The sequence below is a fragment of the Xenopus laevis genome, chromosome 8L (genome assembly GCF_017654675.1).
Source record: "Xenopus laevis strain J_2021 chromosome 8L, Xenopus_laevis_v10.1, whole genome shotgun sequence".
NCBI classification, from domain to species: Eukaryota; Metazoa; Chordata; class Amphibia; order Anura; family Pipidae; genus Xenopus; species Xenopus laevis.
The window spans coordinates 11,958,938-11,974,966 of record NC_054385.1 but is presented as its reverse complement, the minus strand read 5'-3'; the positions used below and the strand labels follow the sequence as shown (position 1 = coordinate 11,974,966).

Below are 16,029 nucleotides of genomic sequence, written 5' to 3'. Positions count from 1 at the left end.
TCTTCTAATGTAATTTATATTTTTTTAGACTTGTCCTGTTTCTCTTTAGTAGTTCTATAGGAAATACAGCTGCCTCCATGTGCTTTAATCTGCCTTTGTCTGTCATTTTTTTTTCCATGTGTGCGTGATTGCGTTTTTATTACAGGACTTCCAGGTTTCCCTTGGAAAGTTTCTTTATGTATTTAGGAAAATCAATCATATCACTGGTTTCTTCTTAGCCACGGGGTTGCAGGGCAGCAGAACTGCTAAAGGAATAACAAATCCTGCAATAACATTTTGTTTATTCGGCACATTAAGGGTCAGGGCAGTCAGGCAGATTCTGGGCGACAAATCTCGTCTTCGGGGCGACTTATCTCCCCGAACTGCCTTCCTCCAGCTATAATGACAAACGCCGGCGGGAAGGCACTCCGATCGATTTGTTTTCCGAAGTTTCTGTGAGCCTATTGTTTCTTTTTTTTTATTATTTGTGGTTTTTGAGTTATTTAGCTTTTTATTCAGTAGTTCTCCAATTTCAGCGGACTGGTTGCTAGTCCAAATGAGCCTAGCAACCATGCATTAATTTGAATAAGAGGCTGGAATATGAAAAGGACAGGCCTGAATAGAAAGATGAGCAATAAAAAGTAACCATAACATTTGTAGCCTTACAGAGCACTTGTTTTGTAGATGGGGTGAGTGATAAAGAAGGCGCCCAAATAGTAAGTCCTGAAAAAAAAAAACAGTGAGATAACATTTCTGGAACACTAAGGATTTGACTGAATCTGAAAAACTGTAAGTGAGGTGATAGGACTGGGGGCATCCATATGCAACACTGCTTGTGGCTAAAGCCCTATTGTACTTTAACAACTGCCATAAAGCAGGTCATCTGCTACAGGACATATATGTCGGCATAGCCTATAGCCAGGCCTATCTAGGGTTGCCACCTTTTCTTGAAAAAAATATCGGCCTTTCTAGATTTCTAGCATTTTCCTTATTAATAACATTAGGATCAAGCGTAATTTTTACCTGCCAGGATGGTAAAATACCGGGTAGGTGGCAACCCTAGGCCTAGCATATGACTCAATGGTCATGTATATAGTGAATAAAGTACCCCTTATTGTAAAATAGAAGGATATTATAAGCCACCGAGGAGTTTCAGGGCCATGGAAAAGCACGAGGCCGAATGCTTTTATTCAGGTCGTGGAACTCCAAGGTTACGTCTAATATCCTAATCCAAAAAGGGGTACTTTATTATAATACACAAGTTTTTTCACCGTTATAAGGATATCATTTACAAGATATTCATGGCTTTTGTGTATTATGTAGCAATTCACGTTTATTGACATCATCTACTCCCCATTAAATTGTCTCTGCCCCTGTGGGAGTTTGGTACGTGTTATATGTGACATTCAGGACCGCCATCAGGGGTACAAGTGTACCGGGCCTAATGGGGGACCCGGGTATGCTGCAATTTTTTAAATAGCTCGGCCCCCTTGGCAGCGCTGAAGCCATGCCGCCTCTTTGAAAGTCCTGAAACCACGCAAATAACCCATCTGCCAAAGTCCCGAAGCCACAAAAAGACCCAAAGCCGAAATTGAATTCCCGAAGTCGCAAAAAGACTTGGTCACGAAAACAGCTAAACTTGAAGTCGCGAAAAGAGTCAGACTTGAAGTCCGGAAGCTCTGGAAAGACCTGAAGTCACGAAAAGAGCCAAACTTGAAGCCGTGAAAAGACCCAAAGTCACAAAAAGAGCCGGACTTGAAAGTCCTGAAACCACAGAAAGACCCGAAGTCACAAAAAGAGTTAAACATGAAATCCTGAAGCCGCGGAAAGACGAGAAGTCACGAAAAGAGCCGAACTTGAAGTCCAGAAGCCACCGAACGACCCGAAGTAACGAAAAGAGCTGAACTTGAAGTCCTGAAGGCGCGAAAAGACCCGAAATCACTAAAAGAGCCGAACTTAAAACCACGGAAAGACCCAAAGTCACGAAAAGAGCAGAAAATGAAGTCCTGAAACCGCAAAAAGACCTGAAGTCACGGAAAGAGCCGAACTTGAAGTCCTGAAGCAACAAGTTCGGTTCTACTGAACACCAATGTGTTTTTTAAAACCCTAAACACCAATTTATTATTTTAATGATCTACAGGCCCGTCACCAATGTTTTTATAAATAGTCCCTGGCCCCACTGTTTTTTTCACTTATAGGGGCGGCTCTGACCAGCAATGGCTTTTTATAACTTGTGTGGTCTTTTAACTGTGGCGTGGGGCCCAGGGGAACCCAAAAATGTTGTTGTACAGGGCCCTGTGATTTCTAATGGCGGCCCTGGTGACATTGCTGCCTCTCTCACGCACAACTTTATTTCCTGGTAATAAGGGCAGCTACAACTTCTGTGACAAATGCCTTCGCTTAAGCAACATGAAGCACCACAAGTACGAGCTCCATGTTGTTCCTAAAGTTCCTATTCCAGTAGTACTCCATTTCTAGTCCTGGAGATCTCGCGAGATCATGAGGCAGCGGTCACGAGACTTGGCACCGCCGCGCCGGGATCCATCTGGGGAGTTAATGTCGAACCTGCTCTAGATAAAAAAAAAGGAAGTGTCATATCTCGCGAGTTTATGTTAGAGGACTAAGCCCTCCACCCCCTCGCAAATATCGCGATATTACTTTGCAGAGCGCCTCTGCGCAACCTAGATCCTCGCGAGATTTCCACATTGGGGGGAGGTGGAGGCCGGCCAGGGACGCATCGAGAAGACGAGGGGAGGAGCCAGCGGGAGTCATCGCGAGACTTGGTGCCGCGGATCTAGCGCTTAGGAGTCCTGGAGTCAGTAAGGGGAGCTTTGGTGGGGTGGAAATAGCTGACTTTTAAGATGGCGGAGACAGCCGGAGCTCGGGGTTAAAGTCACCGACGGAGAAGGTAAAATATATTGGGAGCTGTGGGGCGGGAGGTGTAAGGGGTAGCGGGGAAGTGAATAAGGCGAGCTGTGGACTAGGCCGCGCCGGTGAGTGACACACGATGCGACCTCCTCCCCCACCCCGTGTCTGTCATTTCTCTGCCGGCTCTTGTGTCTGCTGCTGCGGCGGGACCAATAGAGTCTTGTCATCCGCGCGTCCTCCCCTCACAGGCGCTTCCTCTTTCTTCCCTGACACTGACGGGACGGCCTACTTCCCTCACAGCCGTAAAGCGCCTTCCTCCTTTATCCCTGCTCCCGCTACCCTTCCTTATTGTTTATTTCATACGCGTTCCAGGGCTCGGCGTCTTGTACAGCTGAGAGTTACTGTTCCACAACAGCCCTCGTACAGACAATGAGCTCTGGCACTTATTTGCCTCATCGGCCCTGTCTCCCGCCAGCCTGTCACATGTCCGCGCCTCCCCCCTGCACTCAATATGAGCCGGCTCGCTTTCCTTCTGCGTATGTCCTCTCCCTCCCCCCGTAACGTCTATGACGTGGAATGTCTCCTGAAAGGTGATGTAACCCCATAATAAAATGGTCCATAATAGAAGCATCTGTATTTCTCAGCGATTAACCATTATGTAACGTAGTAAGTTAGGCTGAAAAAAGACACACGTCCATCAAGTTTAACCTTTTAACTCTATATATAACCTGCCTAACTGACAGTTGATCCAGAGGAAGACAAAAACCCCATTTGAAGCCTCTCCAATTTGTCTCAGAGGGGGAAAAATTCCTTCCTGACTCCAAAATGCAATGGGAACAGTCCCTGGATCAACTTGTACTATGAGCTATCTTCCATATCCCTGTATTCCCTCACTTGCTAAACACCATCCAACCCCTTCTTAAAGCTATCTAAAGCAGTAACTAGAAATGTTGTACATTATGTTTTGTGCTTCTGTACCAGCCCAAGGCAACCACAGCCCTTTGGCAGTAAAGATCTGTGTCTCCAAAGATGCCCCAGTAGCTAATTTTCTGCTGATTCACTGCACATGCTCTGTGCTGCTGTCACTTACTGAGCTTAGGGACCCACTCACAATATACAGTACACATAGAATAGAAATGTCACAATATAAGGCTGATTAGTAATTAATACAGATAATTACTACATGGCAGCACAGAAACCAGTACAATTAGCATCAGAATTTAATAATCAGCAAACCTGTAGCATCAGCTTATATTACAGGGGAAGCTCATTTTCTGCTGGATAATTAGTGATGAGCCCTAAGCTTAGCTTCTCAACAGCTGCTCAGAGCCCACTGAGCATGTGAGTGTCACAGACACTTTCCAAGATGGTGGCCCCCTGTCCTGGATCACTGCTGCTATTGAGATGATGGTGCAGTATATAAAACATGGCATTTTTAGCCATATTTTTGGGTTTTAGTTCTCCTTTAAGCACCTCTTCTCCAGCGTGAAGAACCCCATTTTGGCCAGTCTTTCCTCATAAATAAGATTTTCCTTACCTTTTACCAGCTGAGTTGCCCTTCTCTGTACCCTCACCGTATTGTTTGTAGGGTAGGCACTCAAAGAGCAATCCTCCAGGCAGTAGTAGTAGTAAAAAAAGGTTTTTATTGAAGCACAAGTATGGATTAAAGCCTTAAGCGTTTCTTGTTCTCACAACACTTAATCACAGGCTCCTCTCTTCTCTGTACCCTCTCTTATTCAATCAAGTCAAGTTGATTGTATTGTCATTTTAGCCATATATAGTAATACAGTACATAGTAGAAACATAGAAACAAAATAACGTATCTCCATAACCCACGGAGGGGGTCATTAAAAGGGTTGTTCACCTTTAAATTAACTTTTAGGATGATGTAGAGCAGGGGTCCCCAACCTTTTTTACCCGTGAGCCACATTTAAATGTAAAAAGAGGGTTGGAGAGCTACACAAGCATGAAAAAGTCCCTGCGGATGGCAAATAAGGGATATGATTAGCTATTTGGTAGCCACTATATGGACTGGTAGCCTACAGGAGGCTCTGTTTGGCAGCAAATTTGGTGTTTATACAACCAAAACTTGCCCCCAAGCCTGGAATTAAAAAATAAACTCCTGCTTTGAGGCCACTGGGAGCAACATCCAAGGGGTTGGAGAGCAATATGTTGCTCGAGAGCTACTGGTTGGGGATCACTGATGTAGAGAGTGATATTCTGAGGCAATCTGCAGTTGGTTTTAATTTTTTATTACTTGTGGTTTTTCAGCAGCTCTCCAGTTTGCAATTTCAGCAGGCTGGTTGCTGTGGTCCAAATTACCCTAGCGACCATGCACTAATTTGAATAAGAGACTGGAATATGAATAGGAGAGACCTGAAAAGAAAGAAGAGTAATAAAAAAAAAAAATAGCAATAACAATACATTTGTAGCCTTATATTTGTTTTAGATGGGGTCAGTGACCCCTATTTGAAAGGTGGAAAGGGTAAAAAAAAGGCAAATAACTAAAAAGGTAAGACATAAATAATGATGACCAATTGCAAAATTACTAAGAATTCGACATTTTAGAACATACTAAAAGTTCTCAAAGGCGAACCACCTCTTTAAAGGAGAAGTAAACCTCTTATTAAAAAAAAAACATACCTCCCCAGCCTAGCTGCTACCCCGGGCAAACACCCCTAACTTTTTACTTACCCCTCAGTGCAGATTCAGGAATCGGAGTTCATGGCAGCCATTGTTTTCTTTGTTATCAGTATGATGTAGAAAGTGATGTTCTGAGATAATTTACAATTGGTTTTAATTTTTTTTTATTGTGTTTTTGAGGTATTTAGCTTTTTATTCAGCAGCTTTCCTGATTGCAATTTCAGCAAACTGGTTGCTAAGGTCCAAATTACCCTAGCAACCATGCATTGATTTTAATAGGAGATGGGAATATGAATGAGAAGTCTGAATAGAAAGATAGGTAATACACATTAGCATTTGTAATAAATGTGTAGCCTTACTGATAATTTGTTTTTTTAGATGGGGTCAGTGACCCCCAATTTTAAAGCTGGAAAGAGTCAGAAGAAGAAGGCAAATAATTCAAATACAATAAAAAAAATTCAGTTAAAGGCACGTTCAGGTTTTATAAGTGAAGTAATCTGATTTAAGATTTTTTTTCTCAGGGTGCTGATGCATGATGGGGTGTTGGCACAACCTGGAAGTTGTTAACAAAACATGTTTTGGCAAGTGCTAACTGATAGTATCTTCTGAAATAGAAGCTTGCAACATATTGCATACCTTTTTTGGCTGGACCCTGCAGAGCTTGTTGGGCTTTAACCTTACCCTAGAACAGGTGTGGGATCCCTTATCCGGAAACCCGTTATCCATAAAGATCTGTGTTTAGGAAAGGTCATCTCCCATAGACTCAATTTCATCCAAATAATCCAAATTTTTTAAAATGATTTCCTTTTTCTGTGTAATAATAAAACAGCCGCTTGTACATGATCCCAACTAAGATCTAATTAATCCTTATTGGAAGCAAAACCATTTATTTAATGTTTACATGATTTTCTAGTAGACTTAAGGTATGAAGATCCAAATTATGGAAAGATCCGTTATCCGGAAAACCCCAGGTGGTCTGGATAACAGGTCCCATACCTGTAGTGCTTGCAGCCTGACTGTGGTATTCTGCTTGTGCTTTAGGCAAGTGACATTAACAATAACTAGGTATTTGCTCCTGTTTCTAAAAGCAGACATGGAGGGTGATTTGGGGCAATTTAGAAGCTTTTTGGGCTTTTAAATTTACTTATGTTCTATTGCTTATAGTCCTTGCTGGTCAATTACAGAAATTTAAAGGGTATTCCCTCTTCACAGAGCTGAGGGTTTTTTTTTTTTAATAATTTGCTCATGACTCTCCAGTTGCCTTGTATTTTCTAATTTTCTGTTTTTTAATGTAAGTTGTAAAAATATAGAAGCAAAAAATGGTGTAGAACTTGGGAAAGTGTAAAATCTTGGAAATACATTATTATGCATTATATATTGGTGGGCCTTTAAAAATTGAGGTTTCACTGCAGTCTTGTATTCCTCCTGTCAAACACTGTAACCCAATTTCTAAGTTTCTAAACTGTTAACGTTTAATACGTTGATACATTCCTCAGCAGCTTTAGAGAAATACCAGCAAGTAATTTGTAACCGTTGCTCTGTGATTAAAGATAGTAATCGAGCATAGTTCTGCCGTGATGTGAAGCCATGTATCAAGTTGTAACCGTTTAGAGACAAAGATCTGATTACTGAGCTTCCATGGGGGGGAAAAGGGATACATTTGTTTTTCTAATCTAAATTTTAAAACTATACTGTAGCTAGAGATAGAAAAGAGGATATGCAACCAGGTGTAAGTATGTCTTGAAAAGTGTACTTATTATTTCTGTTTAATTACACAGGTTTAGCAGAATGTTCAAAAAATCTTTTATGTGTAATACAGGTGTGGGATACCCGTTATCCTGATAGTTTCGGATTACAGAATGCCCATCTCCCGTAGACTCCATTTTGTCCAAATAATCCAAATTGTTTTTTAAAAATTCCTTTTTCTCAGTAATAATAAAACAATACTTTGTACTTGATCCAAAGTAAGATATAATTAATTCTTATTGGAAACAAAACCAGCCTATCGTGTTTATTTTATGTTTAAAGGGAGCCGTTATCGGAAGACCCCAGGTCCCGAGCATTCTGGATAACAGGTCCCATACCTGTATATATTTCTTGGTGATAAATATATAAAAAAAAAAAGTTATAAATTCTTAGGGGCCGATTCACTAAGCTCGAGTGAAGGATTAGAATGAAAAAAATTCGAATTTCGAAGTATTTTTTGGGTACTTCGACCATCGAATTGGTTAAATTCGTTTGAATACGAACGAAATCAAACGAAAAATCATTCGACTATTCGACCATTCGATAGTCGAAGTACTTTCCCTTTAAAAAAAACTTCGACCCCCTACTTCGGCAGATAAAACCTACCGAAGTCAATGTTAGCCTATGGGGAAGGTCCCCATAGGTTTGCTAACCTTTTTTTGATCGAAGGATTTTCCTTCGATCGTTGGATTAAAATCGTTCGATCGAACGAAAAATCCTTCGATCGAACGAACGTTTAGCGCTAAATCCTTCGACTTCGATATTCGAAGTCGAAGGATTTCAATTCGAGGGTCGAATTTCGAAGTATTTTTTACTTCGAAATTCGACCCTTAGTGAATCTGCCCCTTAATGTAGTAAGGTCTTGGGTTGTGCTCAAAACGTTTTTCAAACCATTTCATTAATAATTCTGAACATTTGTTGGACATATCGATTCATTGTTATAGGAGTTCACCACCATGGGCTGCATTTTTATGTACAAATCTTGAATTTCTTCTGGTTCAGCACCTACAATGCGAAAGTTTTTTGTTTGTTGTTTTGACTTGTGCAAATATAAACTTGTTTCCAATGTAGCATGCCTGTTCATTCAGCCATCAGTTGGTCCAACAGAATCAACATTATAGCCATTCATAACTCATTTTCACTAGGCTAAGACGTTTCACTGCCTTATCCCCAATAATATAATACTCCCAGGATTTAATGAAATGAGAACTGCTGTTTCTGGTGGGTGGTACCTTTCTTAATTTGTTTCTAATTGGTTTTCCGGATGAGCTCAGTCTCTTTTAGTGTACTGGTATTGTTGGCTAATCTAACAGTATTTCAGCGTTTGTGTCTCCTGAAACCATTCAGAAAAAAAAAGATCCCTTAACATTTTTTTCCTAAGAGTAAAGAAAACTTTGCTTGGTCACTTAGATATAATCCTTAATTAAAGTCACATGAGCCTCAGATATTTGTGTAGTTTGTGTAGTGGCATTATATGGGTTTATGGACTGGTAGGTGTGGTTTTTACTGAAACCATTTATTACTGCAGGTCAGTCCGATTGGAGGTTCACGGGCCACATGTAACCCTGCAGGATATTTATTGCACTATTTACCCATTTTGATTAGGGATGCACCAAATCCAGGATTTGGTTTGGGATTCGATCAGCCTTTTTCAGTAGGATTCAGATTCAGCCAAATCCTTCTGCCGAACTGAAACCAAATCCTAATTTGCATATGCAAATTAGTGACGGGAGGGAAAACACGTGACTTTTTGTCACTAAACACCCATAATTTGCATATGCAAATTAGGGTTCTATTTCGGTATTCAGCCGAATCTTTCGTGAAGGATTCGGGAGTTCGGCCTAATCCAAAATAGTGGATTCGGTGCATCCATGATTTTCACACACATTTTTGTTTCATCTTCCCCATAGGCATGAAATCTTTTATACACACACACACACGTTCCGTTATCCGGAAACCTGTTATCCAGAAAGCTCTGAATTACGGAAAGACAGTCTCCCATAAAAAATTCTATCCAAATTTCTTTGTAATTATAAAACAGTAGCCTGTACTTAATCCCAACTAAGATATAATTAATCCTTAGTGGAGGCAAAATCACAGAAAAATCCTTTATCTGAAACTCGAGCATTCTGGATAACAGGTCCCATATTGGATCTAACTGTCAATCCATATCTGACAACCAACTCCTTCATGAAGACCGAATGAAGAGAAACAGATGCTGAGAGAGGGATAGTGAAGATAAACTTGATTATTTCAGAAACGCTACAGAATATTTAATTGGTTGTATTCAGAAAGTTTCTTATTTCATTGTGCTGAAGCTTCTATTAAATTTTCATTTACACTATAGTTTCCCTTTTAAAGGTTATTCCGAAGACAGAGTGCGGTGTAGTTTCTTGCAAGCTGTTTGTGTACGAGGCCTGTACAGTTATGTGGCCTGAAGTGACTGTGCAGTCGTTGCTTTGTGCTGTATATTTAGAGCATGAAGCCTTGGGCCTGCTTCTGACTAAGCAAAGAATCCCACGAGACAGGCCTCAGAATTATGATCATCTTTCAGGGTTGACGGCATGATACTAGGTGATGGCTCACATCTGAAGCTCGCAAACAGCCCCTCTGTCATTCAGTTGATCTATCCCCCACCTTGTCTTCTAACACGTTTTAACATTTATTAAGGTATTAAAAATGCATATAAATCATTCTGATCAGAGTGTTAACAAAAGTCACAATCTGTTTTTAGAATTAAAAGGGAACTAAAACCTTGAATTATTACTGGATATATTTATAACATTTATAATACAGAAATGCTGCTCCGTAGCCCTGCAGTAGGTCCACTGCTCAGCCATTATTAAAGCTGCCCATACACTAATAGATTTGTTCATTTGGCTGAGTCGTAAGACGAGTGAATCGCTGCCCAGTTTGGTTAAAAGTGTTGACCCCATTTAGTACTTTCACATATTCAGTACAGAGACAAACGGATCTCCCTGCGTATGGCCAGCTTGATGGGGTGGTTCATCTTTGAATTAACGTTTAGTATGTTCTAGAATCGCAAATTCGAAGCAACTTTTGGATTGGTCTTGGTTATATTTATATATATATTTGTCTTCTAACGCATTCCAGTTTTCAAATGGGGGTCACTGACCCTATCTTAAGTACAAATGCTCTTTAAAGGCAGAGACACGCTCAGATTCGCCCGACGATCGCCTCTTCTTCGGGTTGACTAATCTACCTGAACTGCCTCCCGCTGGCTATAGTTGAAATCGCTGACGGGATGGCACTTGGAGTGCTTAGTTTTCAGAAGTCGCCCGAAGTTTCCTCAACTTCGGAAAAAGTAGCACACCGATTGCCATCCAGCCGGCGATTTACATTCTAGCCGGCGGGAGGAAGTTTGGGGAGATTAGTCGCCCCAAAGAAGAGGAGATTTGTTGCGGGGCGACTAATCTCCCTGAATTTGTCTCTGCCCTTAGGCTACAAATGTATTGTTTTTGCTACTTTTTATTATTCCCCTCTCCTGTTCTTATTCCCATCTCTTATTAAAATCAGTGCATGGTTGCTAGGATAATTTGGACCCTAGCAACCAGATTCATGAAATTGCAAACTGGAGAGCTGCTGAATAAAAGCAAAATAACTCAAAAACCACAAATAATAAAAAAATGAAAACAAATTGCAAGTTGTCTGTGAATATCACCCTCTACATCATATTAAAAGTTAATTTAAAGGTGAACAACCCCTTTAAGCTTGTCATACACAGGTACGTTAGTTTATTTGGTGACTTCGCCAGATGAGCAGATGTCCCCCAGATATACCCAGGGGGGTGATATCAAGCTGATCCGATCGTGGGCTCTAGAGCCCAACAATCGAATTACAATGTGAAGAATAAGTGTGGTCGGATTGAGGTGTCCATCAAGAAACAAGGTGGTCCTCGAGCCAAAGTCTAAGCAACTTTTCAATTGGTCTTCATTATTTTTTTTTCTTCTAATTTTTGAATTTTCCTTCTACTTTTTCTAACTCTATCAAATGTGTTTCACTGACCCCATTTAAAGGAGAAGAAAACCCTGTAGAAAAAAAACGCCTACCCCCTACCCCACATAGACCCCTCCCTCCTCCCCCCAGTCTAACTGGCCCCCTGGGGAAATGCCCCATACTTTATACTTACCCCTCGTCGCAGAATATGGCAGCAGAGGTAGGCTGTACGGGGTTTTTTCCTACAGGGTTTCGTTCTCCTTTAAAAAGCAAATGTTCTTATTCAAGTCAGTGTGTGGTTGTTTGGACCCTAGCAACCAGACTGCTGAAACTGCAAACTGGAGAGACGCTGAATAAAAGGCTTAAAAACCACCAATGATATAAAAAGAAAACCAATTCCAAATTGTCTTAGAATATCACTCTGTACATCGTATTAAAAAGAAATTCAAAGGCAAACAACCCCTTTAAAATTATATCTGCCCGTATTTGGGGGCCTCAGGGCTCTTACTAGGGCGTTTTTTCCTGCGCTCCCCTACGTTTCGATTTCTTCCGTTCAGCCGCAGGAGTAGACGCACTCAATTATTGTGAAGGGGGCTGTACTCACACAGACGCATGTATGCGCCGAACGCAGGTGGGACACAGTATGTTGCATTTCACCTGTGTTCAGCGTATACATGCGTCCGTGTGAGTACAGTGCAGCTGAACGGAAGAAAACGCAACGTAGTGGAGCGCAGGAAAAATCACCCATGTGTAGGAGCCCTTAAGTCCAGGGTCTTGTGTGTCAAGTCCCAATGTAGACACATTCAAGTAATCGTTATAATCGTTATAATATGCCCTAAAACTACTTTAAGCGTAGACATTGCATAATACATTTGAAAGAATGAATTAAATCAATGACATTTTCTGGTTATGTGTCTATTGTTCTAGACTCTAGTCAATAACTAAAGTGCAAATGTGTCAAGGATCTTTTTTTTATTTGAACTGGCAGACACCCCCCTTTCCTTCCTTGCACTCTTCTGCTTCCTTCCTTGGCTTGTGCTAAAGGAGCAGCCCCCTCTGCAGTATGTTTTACTGTGCCATGTACATTATAGACTGAGAAATTCCCTGGAATCAGCTGGCAATCCAAGGCCACCGTTTCCTTTTCAGCTCATTATTTTCACTGCAGCTTTGTCACCAGAGGCACATTAACTGCTCGCTGCTCAGGGAGCCCTGCGTTTGAATACATGCTTCATTCATGCTCCTAGGACTGCCTGGAGCCCATGCACTTGGAATAAGCCGAATCAGCATAATAAAAGGGTTGTTCACCTTTGTGGTAACTGTTCGTATGACGTAGAGAGGGATATTCTGAGACAATTTGCAATTGGTTTTTATTTTTTTTCATTTGTGGTTTTTGAGCTTTTTTTATTCAGCAGTTTTGCCATTTTAGCAGTCTGGTTGTTAGGGTCCAAATTCCCCTAGCAACCATGCACTGATTTGAATAAGAGACTGGGATATGATTAGGAGAGTCAGGTAGCAATAAGGCTTTCTGTATTGGTGCAAGGCACATTGCTGGAAGTTTGCAGCGCTCCTTTTTGTGTGTATGCCATAGGACTGTGGGGTGTTGTGGTTTGTAGCCAGTTCAAGTAGCTGGTTACCCAAAGGCCTTTTGTTTGTTTCCTAATAAATTGAAAGATCCCAGTTTGTTGTTGCAGTAGAGAACGTGCTGACCCTATATAAAACAAGATGTGCTGGTGCTACCTGGGTCATGCTATTTTAGCCACTGGGGCTCATCACAATGCCCAAATTTGCACCTGGACAGTAACCAATGGCAACCAATCAAAATTTCATTGTTCAACCTGCAACTGGCTGAAAAAAAGCAAGTGTTGTGCTTTTATTATTTTCATGGCTTTTTCTCTGCCACTGTGTAACTATTACATTAACTATAGTTTTTTAATTATTGTGCTTCTTCTTCTGGCTTTCAAATAAGGGGTCACTGACCCCATCAAAAACAAATGCTCTGTAAGGCTACATATTTATTGTAATTGATACTTTTTATTACTCTCCTCTCTATTCAGGCCTCTCCTGTTCATTCCAGTCTCCTATTCAAATTCGCGCATGGTTGCTAGGGTAATTTGGACCCTAGCAGCCAGATTGCTGACATTGCAAACAGGAGAGCTGCTGAATAAAAATCGAAATAACTGAAAATCTACAAATAATAAAAAGTTAAAACCAATTACAAATCATCTCACAATATCACTCTTGCCATCATACTACAATCATAATTGGCCTTCATTATTTATTTTTTAATTATTTGCCAGCTTTCAAATGGTGGTCACTGACCCCATCTAAAAAAGAAATGCTCTGTAAGGCTACAAATGTATTATTTCTACTTTTTATTACTCCTCTTTCTATCCAGGGCCTGTCCTATTCATATCCCAGTCTCTTATTTAAATCAGTGCATGGTTGCTAGGGTCATTTGGACCCTAGCAACCAGATTACTGAAACTGGAGAGCTGCTGAGTAAAAAGCTAAAAAAAAATAATAAATAATGAAAACCAATTGCAAATTGTCTCAATATCGCTCTCTTCATTGTACTAAAATTTAATTTAAATGTGAACAACCCCTTTAATAAGATAAGGCATACAAATTATACCTTTTAGACAGCATGGTGCTCCAACACACTAATGGCAGACATTATTGTATGAAATACTTCGCCAGTGCTGCAGCTGTACTATTTCCAGATTTCCCTGCAGTATCTTTGGAATATTGCAACTATTGTATCAACTCTAACATTTCCCTGCACCATCTTTGGAATATTGTAACTATTGTATCAACTCTAACATTTCCCTGCATTATCTTTGGAATATTGCAACTATTGTATCAACTCTAACATTTCCCTGCAGTATCTATGGAATATTGCAACTATTGTATCCCAGCAGTATCTTTGGAATATTGCAATTTTTGTATCAACATAACAGCAGTAGGGACAAACATAATAACTGCATCCACTAAATGCCTCAATTTAGAACAGTTTGTAGTCTTTTGACCCCCCCAAGAGCTGCTTTAGAATATATAATAAGATGAAAAATAAAACTTTGTCAATTTAAAAAAAAAAAATAACAAATGGAAAGTCATTGGAAAAAGTCTTTATCTGAAAACAACTGAACTGAAAAAATGTTTTGTAAGATCATCCCATTTAAGGGGGAGTTTATCCCCTTGTTTAACACCGGTTTAATGATTCTGCACAATATATTTTTGTGCCTATTGTTTTAATTAGGACAGGCCAAAAAATAAATGACTCCTGTAAGCCAGAATATTTACAACAAAGGGTGACGGGATGGTGGTGTTTATACAGAAAGTTACATTTATCTAATTGCAGAGGAGTTAGTAGGTTGGAAGGCAAAACGGAATGAGGAGAGGAGCATGACCATATAAACGTATGCACACTGTTATGTCATAAGCAAGCTTAAAGGGCATGTAAAGGCAAAAAAAATAAACCCATTTTTACTGTTTTTTAATGAAAAAGGAACGAATCTCCAATATACTTTAATTAAAAAATGTGTACTGTTTTTATAAGAAAACCTGACTGTATGCAGTTAAATTCTCCCTTCATTTAGTGCTGTGGATAGGAATTGTCAGACGGTCCCTAACTGCTCTGCAGGGAAACAATCATACTTATGAACAGCAGGGGGAGCCCCCGCCTTACTTCCCAGCCATGCAGAACTCAAGCAGCTTTGTTTGTTTCCCTGTAGAGCAGTCGCGACTGTGTAGCAATTTGTAATGGATTTTATTTTTGCCTTTACATCCCCTTTACCGTTTCCAGCTCCAGCTGCAGGCTGAGTTTCCTTGGGTTGCCAAAAGTTAGACACCCCCAAGTGATTGTATTTACTTGCCTGAAACCAAGTAAACTCAGCCTTTCCTTCTCCTTTAACTAGGTTCCAATCAAATTTTATTTTAAGCTATGCGCAATTCATTATTTTGAGACTGGTTATTGTGCACCTAATAATGGGCATATACTGCAGTTCATATGCTAAATATATGCATTGAAATATACACAAATATTTTCCATTTTTTAGGGTTTGGATTTACTCTCTCTTGAGAACCAAATACTTATAACAGGTGGTTTAGTTCAATTTTAGTATGTTATAGAATGGCTAATTCTAAGCAACTTTTCAATTGGTCTTTCCAGCTCTCAAATGGGGGTCACTGACCCCATTTAAAAAACAAATGCTCTGTAAGGCTACAGATTTATTGCTATTGCTACTTTTTATTACTCGTGTTTTCTGTTTCATATTGCAGTCTTATTTGAATCAATGGGTGGTTTCTAGGGTAATTTGGACTAGCAACCAGATGAAAGGCTGAAATGGCAAACTGGAGACCTGAACAATAAAAAGCTAAATAACTCAAAAACCCAGTGTAACAAAAATGTCAACTAATTGCAAATTGTCTCAGAATACCCCTCTCTACGCGATACTAAAATTTAATTTTAAAGGTGAACAACCCATTTAAAGGAGAACTAAAGCTTAACTAAATCAGTAGGCCAGAAGTGTTGTACATTATGTTTTGTGCTTCTGTACCAGCCCAAGGCAACCACAGCCCTTTAGCAGTAAAGATCTGTGTCTCCAAAGATGCCCCAGTAGCTTCCCATCTTCTTTTCTGCTGATTCACTGCACATGCTCTGTGCTGCTGTCACTTACTGAACTTAGGGACCCACTCACAATATACAGTACACATAGAATAGAAATGTCACAATATAAGGCTGATTAGTAATTAATACACATAATTACTACATGGCAGCACAGAAACCAGTGCAATTAGCATCAGAATTTAATAATCAGCAAACCTGTAGCATCAGCTT

The 16,029-nt window shown here is 40.2% G+C and overlaps 1 protein-coding gene across 12 annotated transcripts in view; it reads left to right on the top strand.

Annotated features, from left to right (window-relative positions):
- Positions 1-2,687: 2,687 nt before the first annotated feature.
- Positions 2,688-16,029, top strand: part of LOC108704466 (E3 ubiquitin-protein ligase HUWE1) — a 107,574-nt gene continuing 94,232 nt past the window's right edge. For 7 of the 12 annotated variants that reach the window (XM_041573131.1, XM_041573126.1, XM_041573124.1 and 4 more), the window contains exon 1: positions 2,689-2,887. The gene's annotated coding sequence lies outside the window, so the exon portion shown is untranslated. Of the gene's footprint in view, positions 2,888-16,029 lie in introns of all 12 variants that reach the window. The other 5 variants (XM_041573129.1, XM_041573122.1, XM_041573128.1 and 2 more) reach the window with 1 other exon arrangement.